This window comes from Anser cygnoides, chromosome 10 (assembly GCF_040182565.1).
Source record: "Anser cygnoides isolate HZ-2024a breed goose chromosome 10, Taihu_goose_T2T_genome, whole genome shotgun sequence".
NCBI classification, from domain to species: domain Eukaryota; kingdom Metazoa; phylum Chordata; class Aves; order Anseriformes; family Anatidae; genus Anser; species Anser cygnoides.
Genome location: NC_089882.1, coordinates 3,890,201 through 3,902,533, shown reverse-complemented (window position 1 = coordinate 3,902,533; position 12,333 = coordinate 3,890,201). Strand labels below are relative to the sequence as shown.

The window sequence follows — 12,333 nt, the reverse complement described above, 5'->3', positions numbered from 1 at the left end:
TCTCTGACTGACATCTGTTCTGTTGTATGTTTTGTAGTCCCGATTCAAGGGCTGCTGGAGCTGAAAGGACATTTCATTGTCTGTCTTTGGCTCTTGATCAAACCCCAAGTTACGAGGAAATGCCTGTTGACCATTACTGATTGTATAGACTGGATTTTTGTAGTGGTTTTACATTTTTTTCCTGTTTTTTTTTTTTTTTTTTTTTTATGATGAGATTTTTGCTTTCTACTGGTGCTTTTGCTGGCTTCAGACTGACAGTTCCTTAGTACCTTCAGTGGGCTGAAGTCCTGCCTTTGAAGAACCAGAGCCCTAACGTCCTTCACTGCAGTTGCCCATTTACTGGTGGTGTCACTGCCCCGAGCAACTGTTTGCTGTCCCTATTTACCACGTGCCTTATCTCGTTTTCCCTCTTATCTGCTGTCGGAAAGTCGGTGGGTTGGAAAGTGACTGTTACGCCTCTGAAACGGAACTGTTTTGATCGTAGTTTCTCTGAAGTCCATGTTTATTAAAATAACTCCAAAAAGCTTCTATTCCCATTCTCACTTCTGGCAGGTTTGGATTCCCGTGCCTTGGGTGAGAGTGGTGTAGGTCTGATCTGCTTCCACAAGAGACCACTCTTGTGCCACTGTTTGAAATGTCTGCTCTGGAGCTGTGAAACAGAAGTAATATCTTGTAGGCGGAGTGTTTGGAAATGTAGCTTTATAGCTTTGGTGAGCGCCGCTTCTCCTTCAGGTGGAGCTGCAAAGCATTGAGGAAAGATGAGAGAAAAGCGCCAACGTGTCCCGCTGCCGGCAGATTGTCCCAGCAGCTCAGCTCAGGACAAAAATCGTTTTTCCTAATTCAGAGGCGTTTATCTGTGTCCTTGCTTGAAATTTCTTTTAGAGAGAATTTTTGTTTCACTGATCACCACTTCTGTAATTTATTCACTGAAAAAGATAAGCACGTGTTCACTAAAAGCTGCTTTGTACTATGTTCGCTTTGTCCCCCACTTAACTGAAGTAGATGAGAAGGTCGTTTGGCCTTCACATTGAAAAGCAGCTTTTTTCAAAGGTAATTCAATTTCTGTTGCCTTAAATTTTTGCCTGGCTGTAGAAAAGGACAGCTTGGGATTGCCGCTTGAGCCTCGCTGGCACAACTCGGCATTGCAGCGACACGAACTGGTCGCTCCCAGAGGAGACGGGGTTTGATTAGTAACTCTGTGAAGTTCTGTAAAGTCATTTATTATTTAGATAGTGCTAATAAATAGGAAAAAAATCCCCCGGTTCTGCAGAACGCCGTCTCGTGGCTTGTGGTCTGATAGAAGGGGCTGGCAGAATGGGGGTTGTTGAAGGGAGAGCCGCGATCCAGAGACGAGCTTGCTGAATTCTGCAGGGAGCTGCGTGCTGTTGCGCTCAGCGGAGCAATTTACGGGGAAGGGATGCGGTCTGTCTTAGCTGTGTTGTTTTGAACTGGGTGCTTCGGAGAAATGGAACGAAACCGCTGTGAAAATGATCCTGGTGTGTTTATGACCACTCCTGAAACACGGTGGGTGGGGGTGTTGGTGCTGAGGGGTGCCTTCAGCTAAATGGCTTCCTGAGCCTGTCCCGTTACTGGGTCCCTGCAGCCAGCACTGTAGGCCTGGTGGCCAAAAAAAGGGGCAATTACTTGTGCCTGGAGACACGTCCGTGCTGTGGGCATGCCGACAGCAGGCAGCTTTCAGGGAGCCTTCGGAGCTCCTCGGGGCGGCTCTGGACTTGCAGGCGCCCTGGGCCGCGGCCAGCACGGGGGGCACAAACGCCCTGCCGAGAGCAGGAAGGCGAAGGCCTTGTGAAACCAAGTCACAGCTCTGCCATTCCCACCCCTCTGCCAGCGGGTGCTGAGCTCTCGGCCTCCTGCGGGCACCTCTGGCAGGGCTGAAGGCTGCGATCCCGCCGTGGATTTATTGGGGCCGGGGGAGGCCCAGGTCTCTCTGCCCCCTGCCCACCCCTCTCCGGGTCCATCTCCTGTTCGGTGCCCAGAGGGGCAGCTCTGCCTCTCCGTCCCGTCTGACAGCGTGAACCTGACTGAAATCTGCATCCGGCCCTGCTGCCATCTCCGCGTACGTGTTCAGCGAGCGGATGCTTAAATTCAAACGATTTAACCCACGGTTTCAAATGAAATAATGTGTAAACGAACTTACGGGGCCCTCGGCTGCTTGGCAGAGTGCTTCGGTCTCCCCAGGGAGCAGCTGGTGGCCCAGGGCCTCCCCCGCTGGCAGCACGGACCTGCCTGTGGGCCTGTCCCTGAGGACGTTGTCGTTGCACAGCTCCGGAGGTAGAGCACAAAACACAGTGGCATTTGCCCCCGTGATGTGAGGCAGATGCTCTAAAACTGTGAAAAAAGACATTAGAAAAATTATAAAAAATTTTTTTCCTTTATTAATATATTTAAATGATTGAAACTACTTGCCCTGTAAGGCCCAGAGGCCTTCGCAGTAATGGAAATCTGCACACTATTAATTTTTTAAAGTGTTCATTTGGTGGAATAAGTAATTCTTAACATTAACAGTTCTTGAAAAGTACCTTGAATCAATTATCTTCATCACATGAAGGTAGTGTTAGCAGTCTGGAGTTACGTCGTTCTGTCAAGGAGCTGTGTTACCTTAACTTCAGATGAAATATAAAATTCTGTTTTGAAAAAAGCACTGCTTTTGCCTCTTCTCTTACAGAGGAGATTGATTTTTAAAGCAGCCTTCAGGAGGAAGAATAAAAAGGAGTTTTTAAATAAGCATTTTTAATAGAACAAATATCCCCTTACCCTCAGATGCTGCTTATGAAAAAACAAACTACGCAGTAGATACAGATTTATTTATTTGTTTGAAAATGACTTCTCCTCCTTTCCTTTTGCTTCCATTCCTGCAGATGAGTGCAGCACAGATACACCACAGCAGAGCACGGATCTGCATTTTTATGCACATCAACAGGCTTTTTGCCATTTTAATATGCTGTTATTAAGCAGTGAGGTACTTTGTGGAGAGTACTAAGAATAATTAATCCATAATTCACCAAAAGAAAAATCGCATCCAACCGGCTTCATTTTCTTTTTGCCAACTTTTTTTTTTTCTATTATTATTATTTTTGCCCTCTATAAGCCTCAGCCAGCGTGTTTTGCACCCGATTGCACAGTGACTGAAGAGTGATGGGCTGAGCTGCTTTGCTGCCTGGAGGGGCCGAGCAGGTTGCGTGATATTATAAAGGCTGTGATAATAGCAAGTGACATTTTGATGGGAGTTTTATGCTTGCTGGGTCACCGAGGCTGGTGGCTGATCTCTGAGACAGCGAGAGGAGAGATGCTGGCGGGCATCTGGAAATGGGAGGCTCTGGAGTTGTCCCCTCCTGCCCCAGGCTTGGCTGGGGAAGCCCCCGTGCCCGCGGGGCTGCGTGGGAGCGATGTGCCGTCCAGCGGTGCCTCTCCCAGCCACAGCCGGCGGGCACCCGCTTGCCACAAAAATAAAAATACTGAGCCAAGCTCATTAAGGGTACCAGGATTGATGCCTTTCATTTGAAATGGGCTGCATTCCTGGGAGCAGTGAAATTACGCCACAGACACGGTTGTGCTTCAGGGTGGGTGGAAGGTTCTGTTTATTCCGGCCTGTGGGGAGCCAGGAGGGCAGCCTCCCCAAACCTCTCCTCGGACCTTAACCTGCCAAACTCCAGTGGAGCTGAAGTGACAGCAGCATCCCGGGCCCCAGCCAGGAGCCCGAAATCGTGCCCCTCTGGCCGGGCCCTCCGGGGTTTGCAGCGGCCGCAGGAGCTGCAGCGAGCGGTGCCTGTGTGCCAAGGGGTCGGCTCTGCCTCCTGGTGCTCCCCTTGGGCATGGGGGGGCCCAGACTGCAGCCATCCAAATCCTTCACAATTTGCTGTGATCGCTAAAATCCAAGTAACAGGTGTCGTGGTGCTGCGGTTGCTGTACAGCAGCTCTTTGTGGGGCATGCTTTGATATGGTTAACAGCTCCTCAGCTGCTGAAATGGTTCTCTTAAAAATCCTGGGATCTCAGCAGCTGGCACGGGCTGAAAACGTGCGGTGAGGAGAAGGAAAGGAGGGTCTGCGATGTTGACTTTGAGACTGACTGAGTTCAGGCTGTTCTTTTTGTGGCGTGAGACCACAGAGATGAAGCCACGGCGTGCCCTGAGCTCAGCACCTGTGGGTTAATCCACAGCTCCCTTCAACCTGAGCACGCTTCTGCACTGAAACCTGCGGGTAGAGCAAGGCTGGCACGGCGTAAAGGGGGTTAAGGTGATGTGCGTAAAACTTCCGAAATGGAAACGCTATTAAAAATGTATTATTCATAATGTGAAAAATGTAGCTTTTCACTTCTGTTGACATACAATTATTAGGTGTTTGAGGATTACTGTACCTGAAGTTGTTTTGCTACTGACGCAACTTGAATGAATATCAGAACTTTTTGAACCAAGGAAGTGATTTAGTAATCCCGTGCTATGGTAAAGAAAAACAAATAGGCCTTGTCTGTTAGCATGTAATGGCCTTAAAAATATACGGTTGCAATTTCATGGCTGACCTGTGCTGTAATTTGATCGTGATGACTCAGGAGCTGAACGCACATTTACATTTTGGTCCCCTGCCCGTCAGCAAAACAAGCACACGGCTTCTGTAGGGCCGGGCGGTCGGATGCAGAGGCGACCTGGTGAGACTCGAGGTGCTCCCCAGGGACCACCGGCACCCTTCCACCCGCCTGTTTGTCTGCGTAGCTTTGTGTTTCTCGGCTAATAACCAAAACCCTGGGTTTTGGTGTCCCTGGGGACACCGCTAAAACCCTGAGGTTTGGTTTCTGTGTCAGGCCGGCTGGCCGGGTTCGTCCAGCGGCGGTAGGGGCAGGGTGGGTTGTACCCCACGTGCTCTGAGAGCTGCAGATTCCCCCAGACCATGGGGCAGGGCAGAAATGGGCGCTCAGCCTGTCCTCTCCCGTCCTCTCCCATCCTCTCCCTTCCCTTTTCAGTGATCTCACTAGCTTAATGCTGGAAAGATTTCAGCACTGAGCAATGTTTCAGTTTGGTGATTAATTAGTACTGCTGTTAATACAAGATGCAACTCCATTAGATTAATGTATCTTATTGGTCAGGCTTTAATTAATTAGGTAATAAAACCGACCCTAAAAAAAAAAACAACCCTCAACAGCGGTTAATGAAACCCATGGATCTACTTATTAAGAATTAAAACCTTTCTCTATTTAATATTTTTCTGCATTATTAAACCCTGCTTGGTTTCTTTGTATGGTATGTCCCATTAATGATGAGAGTCTTATTTCTAAATTACTTTGTGTGGGCCCAGAAATCTAGTATTATCTAATTAGGGAGAACTCTTCCTGCATAATAAACGCAGGAGCAGCAAAATCAATTTGTTCCAGGCACTTTGTATTACTCTTAAAAAAATCCAATCTGATAGACCGTATACCAGTTCTCACAGAACAAAAGCAGAAACGCTATGGGACCGTTGACAGGCTGCCCCAAATCCTGCATTTTTGCCATGGTTTAGGTTACAGGTGCTCGTCAGCAGCCTCTGCTCGCGCTCCGAGGAGATGCCCTCGGCTGGGCCATCGCAGCGGGGAGGGCTGGGGGTGAGTTCAGCCAGGAGGGCAGCGGGGCCGGCCAAAAAGATATGTGCAGAAAGAAACGTAGTATGAAGAGCAAACCCAATCTCAGTATGTTTGCCCCCACCCCTGTGCTCTCTGGTGTGTGGTTATTTTGGTTCAGGGACGTCTCGGCTCCCAGGAGCGGGTCAGGGCTGGGTGGGATGGTGCTGGCTCACGTGTTGGGCGAGAGATGCGATAAAGCAGTTTTTGCTTTGTTTTCCAGTTTATTGACTTATCCTTTTCCTTTCCCGTGCCTAGGGCCAGGGATTTCATTGGGATTTGCTGTGATAAAAGTTCAGCAACTTCACTGCAGGAGCAATTTTGAGGCTTTAATACTGAAAGAATCCAGAGGATCTTTTCTCACCTATTTCACCCTCTCACGTCAAAACGTTTATGGACAAAGCTTGAGTGTTTGGAGGCCTTTTGGAGACGGCAGCAGGCGGTGCAGTCCGGCACATGGGGATGGGGACACGTTGTGGGGACACCATTAGATTAGTGCCCGAGGTTTGGCCGACTTCTGGAGCAAGAGCCTGCGGTAAGTTATCGTTCTGAGAAAAGGAGGAGACTCTAAGCTCTGTTTAAAACATAATTAGAAAGATATAAGTGGATTCAACATTAACAAAAATTAGATAAATGAAAACAATAGAAGGCAGAGAAAACTAGGAAATGTAAGAAATGTTCCAGCCCCATTAGAAGTCCGTTCTAATGGCAGCCCTTCACGGCAGAGGAATGACATTAATAGCCCTGCTTATTGCCGTCCGCTGACTTTAAAGCTGCCTCAAACTGACCATTGTGGGATTCACGGCACTCGCATTAATCCAAGGAAATTTGTGACCTGGTTTTCTTGGAAGCAGTCTGAAGCGAATGGTGGCAGAGGGCTGCTGGGTCCTGGATGTGACCCTTAGTGCTGCACATAAGGAAAATAATATAAGAAAAAGTCATCAGGCAGCTTGGCATTTCTGAGTAATTATCTTTGGAGAGCGTTCTTAGTACTAAAATAAAGGTAAATGACTGTGAAATAATGATTAAACCTCTCAGTGTGTTATAAATTATTGAAATTGTGCCACAAGTGACCACAGAACTACCACAAATAAAATGTCGGTACAGACTTCTTTAAACATAAAGAATTTCTGATAGAGCAACAAGCAAGGATTTTGTCTGCTGTTTTTAATTTTAAACAGGCTGTGGCCGGAGGCATTCTGGTAACCCTGTGTAATGAGCAGCTTTCCCCGGGCTTTTGGAAAGGTGGTGATCAGAAATGCAGGAGTGCACCACAGATAGAAGAAAATGCAAGTTTTTTTTCCCTTTGAAATGGAGGAATGAATCAAGCTGAAGCCAAGAAGAAAAATGTCACACCTGCAGAGACATCGCATCGGCTTCTGTAACGTAACAGTAGCGGGCACAATAAATTAGTGGTGCCCTGAAATTAAAATTCTTATTCAGGAAGTTTTGGGCTGGCTTGTGCTGCCAAAAAATGACCTTGGAGCAATTATGTGGTGATAAAGCTGGGGGGTGGTTAATCAATACCAGAGGCTGTGTACACTTACCTTTTTAATTTAGAGGTTATGGTTTTTAGATGCCATTCTAAAACTTGCTCTTAGATTAAGGAGTTGTTTGAGCTCTGTGCCCCGAGGCCTGCCTACTGACGCTTGTCCTGCTCCGAAAGCTGTCCCGCACCAGCCTCTGAGTCCGGGGCCTTTTTTCTTTTGCCTTCTAAATATCAAGCAGAGCTTTAAAGCAGGAGATTTTATTTTCTTGGGAAGAAGCTGGGAAGGCTTTAGGGGTAAGCTTATGCCTCTCTACACGTCAAAGTGCGGCTGTTACTTTCATGGTCTGGGTGCGGACGGGGAACGTGCTGGTGCCCGAGGGGCTGCTGCTCCGGGCATTGGTGGGCAGGCTGCAGCCTCCCGGAGTTTTAGACAACGCCACAATGTGCCATTATGCTTTGCTTGAACCTTGAGAAAATAAGGTAAAATCTGATCCCTGGGAATTATTTCAGTTGCACTGAAGGATCCTATGCAAACAGACGAGAGTGGCCTTTGGAGTAAATACTTGACAGCAATTTCAATTTAATCTGTTTACGTGAAATCCTGTTTGGAGAGAGAGGAGAACTGTAATCCTTTCCAGTGCAGTTCTCTGACTTGTGTTGGGCTGTTGCTGCTCTGTTTCTGTTTTCCTGTCAGTGAGGTTTCGGGGTCTGATCCTGTTTTTCCTTGGCTGTGAGCAGCACTAACCTACTTCTGTTTTATAGCTTCCCTGTTGCAACTTCCAGATATTGTAGCAGGGAGCCTGCCAGTATAATTACAATGTGTAATTTATCTTTGGTTCTCAGATACTCCAGTGTAATTTCCTGGAGGGATAACTCAAATGATAATGAATGCACGGTTATGAAAGTTGCATTGCTTTGTAATAATAGTAAAAATGAAAGGTAAATTAAACAAAAACGTATTAGGGCACGTTGTGCTGAAACAGAGAGGTATTCACCTCTCTGTTATTCAGCTGTGGCTGCAGGTTGGGATGAGCTCCTCGTGCGGAAGCGCAAGTGCTGGGGTTTGCAGGAGCAGATCCCGTCTGACCCAGGCGGTCCCTGAGCGTTGTAGGGTGTTATAGGGTCAGGAGCGCTGCTGGGGTGCAGCCTGGAGCTGGTACCCACTGTGGGGGGTGGCCGGGGTATGTCTGTGTGAAACCATGTTTTATCGCTAAGTCTGCAATCGATAGGGCTGCTCTGACCCCCGACTCCCGCAATTCGTGCAAATCCTGGTTTATATTAATCATTCGGCAAAACTCAATGAACACAAACCTAATTAGCTTTACAGCAAGGCCTAAGCAGGGTCTGTAACGAGCTTGTGAGCCCGGCTTTATGACAAACAAACCAAAACCAAACCAGGCTGAACCCCTAACGACCAACATACCCTAAGTCCTTGCCCTACAGACGGTGAAGAAACGCGGCGATTGGTGTGAGGGCTGGGGCTCCTGCCCGGCTGTGCCCCACACGGACCGAGTCCCAGCGCTGCCGAAAGCCAAGCAGCGGGTGCTGACTCCCGTGGCCGGGCTCTGCGAGCCGTGGGGCTCAGCACGGGGTGGGCCTGGTGCCGTGGCCATGGCCAGGAGCCCCCACAGAGCCCCCGGGGCAGGGCAGGGCCGCGTGGGGCCTGCTCCCTCCTGGTCAGGCCTCAAAGCGAAGGGCTGGCGGGAGTCGGGGTACGTGAGGCGAGGCCTCGCTGTTAACGTGGAGCTGGAGCCTCGGGGCGTTATATGAATTAACTGAGCCGAGAGCCCTCCAAGGAAACAAAGACGTAATTAACTTCTGCTGTATCAGTTCTAATAGCTTAAAAAGAAAACTAAAAAGTGCTGTGCTGAAGTAACCGCCCTTTTCTCAGCTTTCTTACCTAAAACTGCGTTTCTCCCTTATGACTAAGGTGCTGGAAGGAATGGGAGCGACAAAGAATTGAAGAATTGAGTCAAATCAGCCCTTACACAATGTTCTTCATCCGCAGCAGAGTCCCCTGCCACAACCACGGCTAAATCCTTCCCAAGAAGGAAAATTCGGAGACTTTGTGGTGCAAAGTGACAGTGTAAGCTTCAGGAAAAGGGGAATAAATGGCTGTGACTGGACTTGTTTTGGGCTAGGGCTTTGCACGAAGTCCTCTTGTATCAACTAAAGCAGTCCACGAGGCCACCTCCCTGCATGGCGTTTGTGACTGGAGAGGCTCTGCATTGGGTCCCAGAGCCTCCAGCTCCTTACAGGAGCTTCGTGAATTTTGGCACAATTTCACATTTATTTAGTCCCACGATCTTCTACAAGCATCAATGTGTATTTGAACTTTACTGTACTTTGGGCCCTTGCAGGTACTGGGAAATGAAATGTGTTCCTCTTGATGGTTTTCATGGCAAAGCAATCCACCCTGATTTTGGTGCTAAGTGGCCGCTGAGGAGCGGGCTGTGTTTGTGAGCATCTCCCAGCCCTGTAGGTCAGCTGCTCCTTGCTCACCTGGTTTATTTGGGCTGCAAAGCCACGCCTGCTTTTGCTCGGCAGAGTTACAATGCTGTTTTGCCTGTTAGGACAGATGGGAACAGAAGGTGAAGGAAAGCTTTTTAAGAAATAATGAATTTGGAGAAAGCCAAGGAGGTACAAAATTATTCTCAAGATATAATTATTCCAGGGAATGGAAACACAGCCTTCTTGAACTTGCCTCCTCAGGGTTATATTAATATGAAGCATTTAATCATTAGGGAGAAGAAATTAGTTCACCTAGATTGATCTCTAAGCTGAACCGGAGAGTTGGACAAAATAATCATTCCATAAACTCCCTTAGAATAATAATTTCCCTGAGCTTTTATGCTGAAGGGCACCAGCCCCTGACCCTGGGGGACCCCGGTGCGGAGGGGAGGGAGGGGAAGGTGCAGCCCTGGGCTTTTGGGGGCGAGGGGGGGGAAGGATCCACCTCGCTGCATTGGCCTGGCTGGGTCCCCAGGTCTCCGACACTTGTGCTGCGAGGGGCTGGAAGGGTTGGTTTGAGAATGCTTCAGGACAGCGCGTTTTGCTTCCCAGTATTTAATTTCCAGTGAGCGTAAGGACTTGTTGTTTTAGCAGCTCCTGCTCGGTGTTCAGTCCTGTGTGCGATGGGTAAAACTGTCGGAGCTTGCCTGAAGGGTGGAAAAAACAGAATGGTGAAAATGTTGCAGGTCATTACAATGATACGACAAGAATCAGGGGGAACGTGATTAACAGCTAATGCTCAGGGGGTCTTTGCGGGCAGCCAGGCTTTGCGTTTCTGGCCTTCCCCTGCTCTGTGAGGGATGTGGCAGGATGTTCTCATTTTTACAAAGCTCTTTCAGGTCTGCAGATGATTTTATTTATTTATTTATTTTTGGATTTCAATGCACGATTCGCCTTTCGCTGATTTTAGTGTTTGAAGTTCAAAGCAACACCGTCACGGAGCCCAACCTGGGGGCACGAACTGTGGTACAGAAGCCACGAGGGCAAGGAACGTGAGCATAACTCGGGGATTAGTGAACCTACCTGCACTGTGGGTCAGCTGGGGGCTCCCAGTCTGAACTGGGAGCCAGCCAGTTTGACAGTGGTCCATTAGGAGCAAAGCTGCTTGGGTGCCTAGCTTATTTTAATTGGTTTTCAAACTTTGCAAGCTGCTTGTTGTTACAGAACAGTAGCAGGAAAAATAAGTGAACAAATGACTTCATTAAAAAAAAGAAAAGAGGGTAGGAAAATCCAAACCAGCGGCTGAGAGTACCTGCGTCTGTATTTCCCTTTAAGTCTGTTCAGCAGTGAAGATTGCTGTATAATCTGCAGCAACAGCTTAAAAATGTATCCGAAGCAATATTCTGACAGCAGTACTGCCAGAACCAGCAGGAGACCCGTGAAAAATGGCGCGTTTGATCGCCGAGCTGCCTGCCGAGAGGGCTGGGCGCTGGAGTCTGGAGGAGAGGGTTCCCATGAGCGTTTTGGGGATGTGTCGTGGAGCTTTCTGGAGGAAACAAAAAAAAGCCTGTAGCTGGCTATTGCCAAATGACTCAGAATAATGACAGTGTTAGCAGTAAACAGTTTTAATTTATACAGGTGACATTTAAAATGCAAATCAGACCTTAAGATAATTGCTGGAAATAAGGAGGTCTCTGTTGGTTTAGGGAATATTTCCAGTTTCTATGGAAATTATTTGTAACACAGTGGGATCAATGAAGAAGCTTAGGTCTTAGGAGACTTGGCTGGAGCTGGTCCTCTGTGGAGTGAGAAGACTTGTTTAAATGATTGCACGGGGACAGGAGTGTGTATGCTAGTTTATACACTAGGAATAAAGCATTCAAAACCACTGAAAAATGCATTTTTTCTTGTGTCATTGCAAAAGCAAAGACAGAGTCTGTGACCACAGACGTGCACGCACGACTGCTACAGCCGCACATCTTCCCTGTGCTGGGGGCGTTCGTTTTCAGTCCTCGTGCCTTTATACGTGCTGTTGTAGGAAGGAGGGCCAAAGCCTGAAGTTGCCTTTTGCTGTGCAGGAGCAGCGGCGTCGGTGCCATCGAGCAGTGACCTGACAGCAGGTGCCTGAGCCCTACTGGGGACATCCCGGCTCCCCTGGTGCTGGCTGTGGGGCGCGCGGCTCCACGTGGTGACACAGGCGGCATCGTCTGAGCGCTCGGCATCGACCTCGTCCGGAGCAATCATTCCCTCCTGGCGGCAGGTGAACTAGCACACAGCATCCTCCTGGGGACATCGGCCTCGTTATCTGATTTGTAATGGATTTCTCCACCATTTACACCCACTGATCTTGCCTTGTGCTTTGATTTCATCTTCCGTTGCTGAAGCTGGACTTCAGAGAGAGGCTCTGGGGATTTTTTTGAGGATAATTGAGTGTTGTTTTTTTTTTCTTTTTTTTTTTTCTGGTCAGCCTCCCGCAAAACCTTTAATTTACTTGATATTCATCCTTCTTTGTACCTTGCTTCCGGGTTTATTATTCAATATTTCTGTGCTCCCTGCCACTCGCGCGGTTAGCTGTGAGACACAATCTCGTTGTTTCCATCCGAACGGTTTCTCATTAGCGGGCGTGGGTGGGAAGGTAAAACCCGCACGGGTGTGTGTGCTCCCCCTGCAGCGTGCGTGCAACCATCTTCTGGCTAGAGGAAAGGCATAAAAGCACCGTTCTGGCTACGGAGGGGAAACCTCGTGCACCTCTGGCTTCCAGTTTACAGATGTATTTCATGCACTT

At 48.4% G+C, this 12,333-nt stretch overlaps 1 long non-coding RNA gene across 3 annotated transcripts; it reads left to right on the top strand.

The window, feature by feature from the left end:
• Nucleotides 1–1,820: 1,820 nt before the first annotated feature.
• Nucleotides 1,821–11,783, top strand: LOC106036722 (uncharacterized). Of its 3 annotated transcripts, none has more exons than XR_010833888.1 (4): nt 1,821–2,077; nt 5,867–6,143; nt 6,790–6,989; nt 9,028–11,783. It is a non-coding gene; the product is annotated as an uncharacterized lncRNA (long non-coding RNA). The 3 variants fall into 3 exon arrangements; XR_001207587.3 differs by having other exon boundaries at nt 6,790–9,737; nt 11,627–11,783; XR_010833886.1 differs by having other exon boundaries at nt 6,790–11,783.
• Nucleotides 11,784–12,333: the final 550 nt, after the last annotated feature.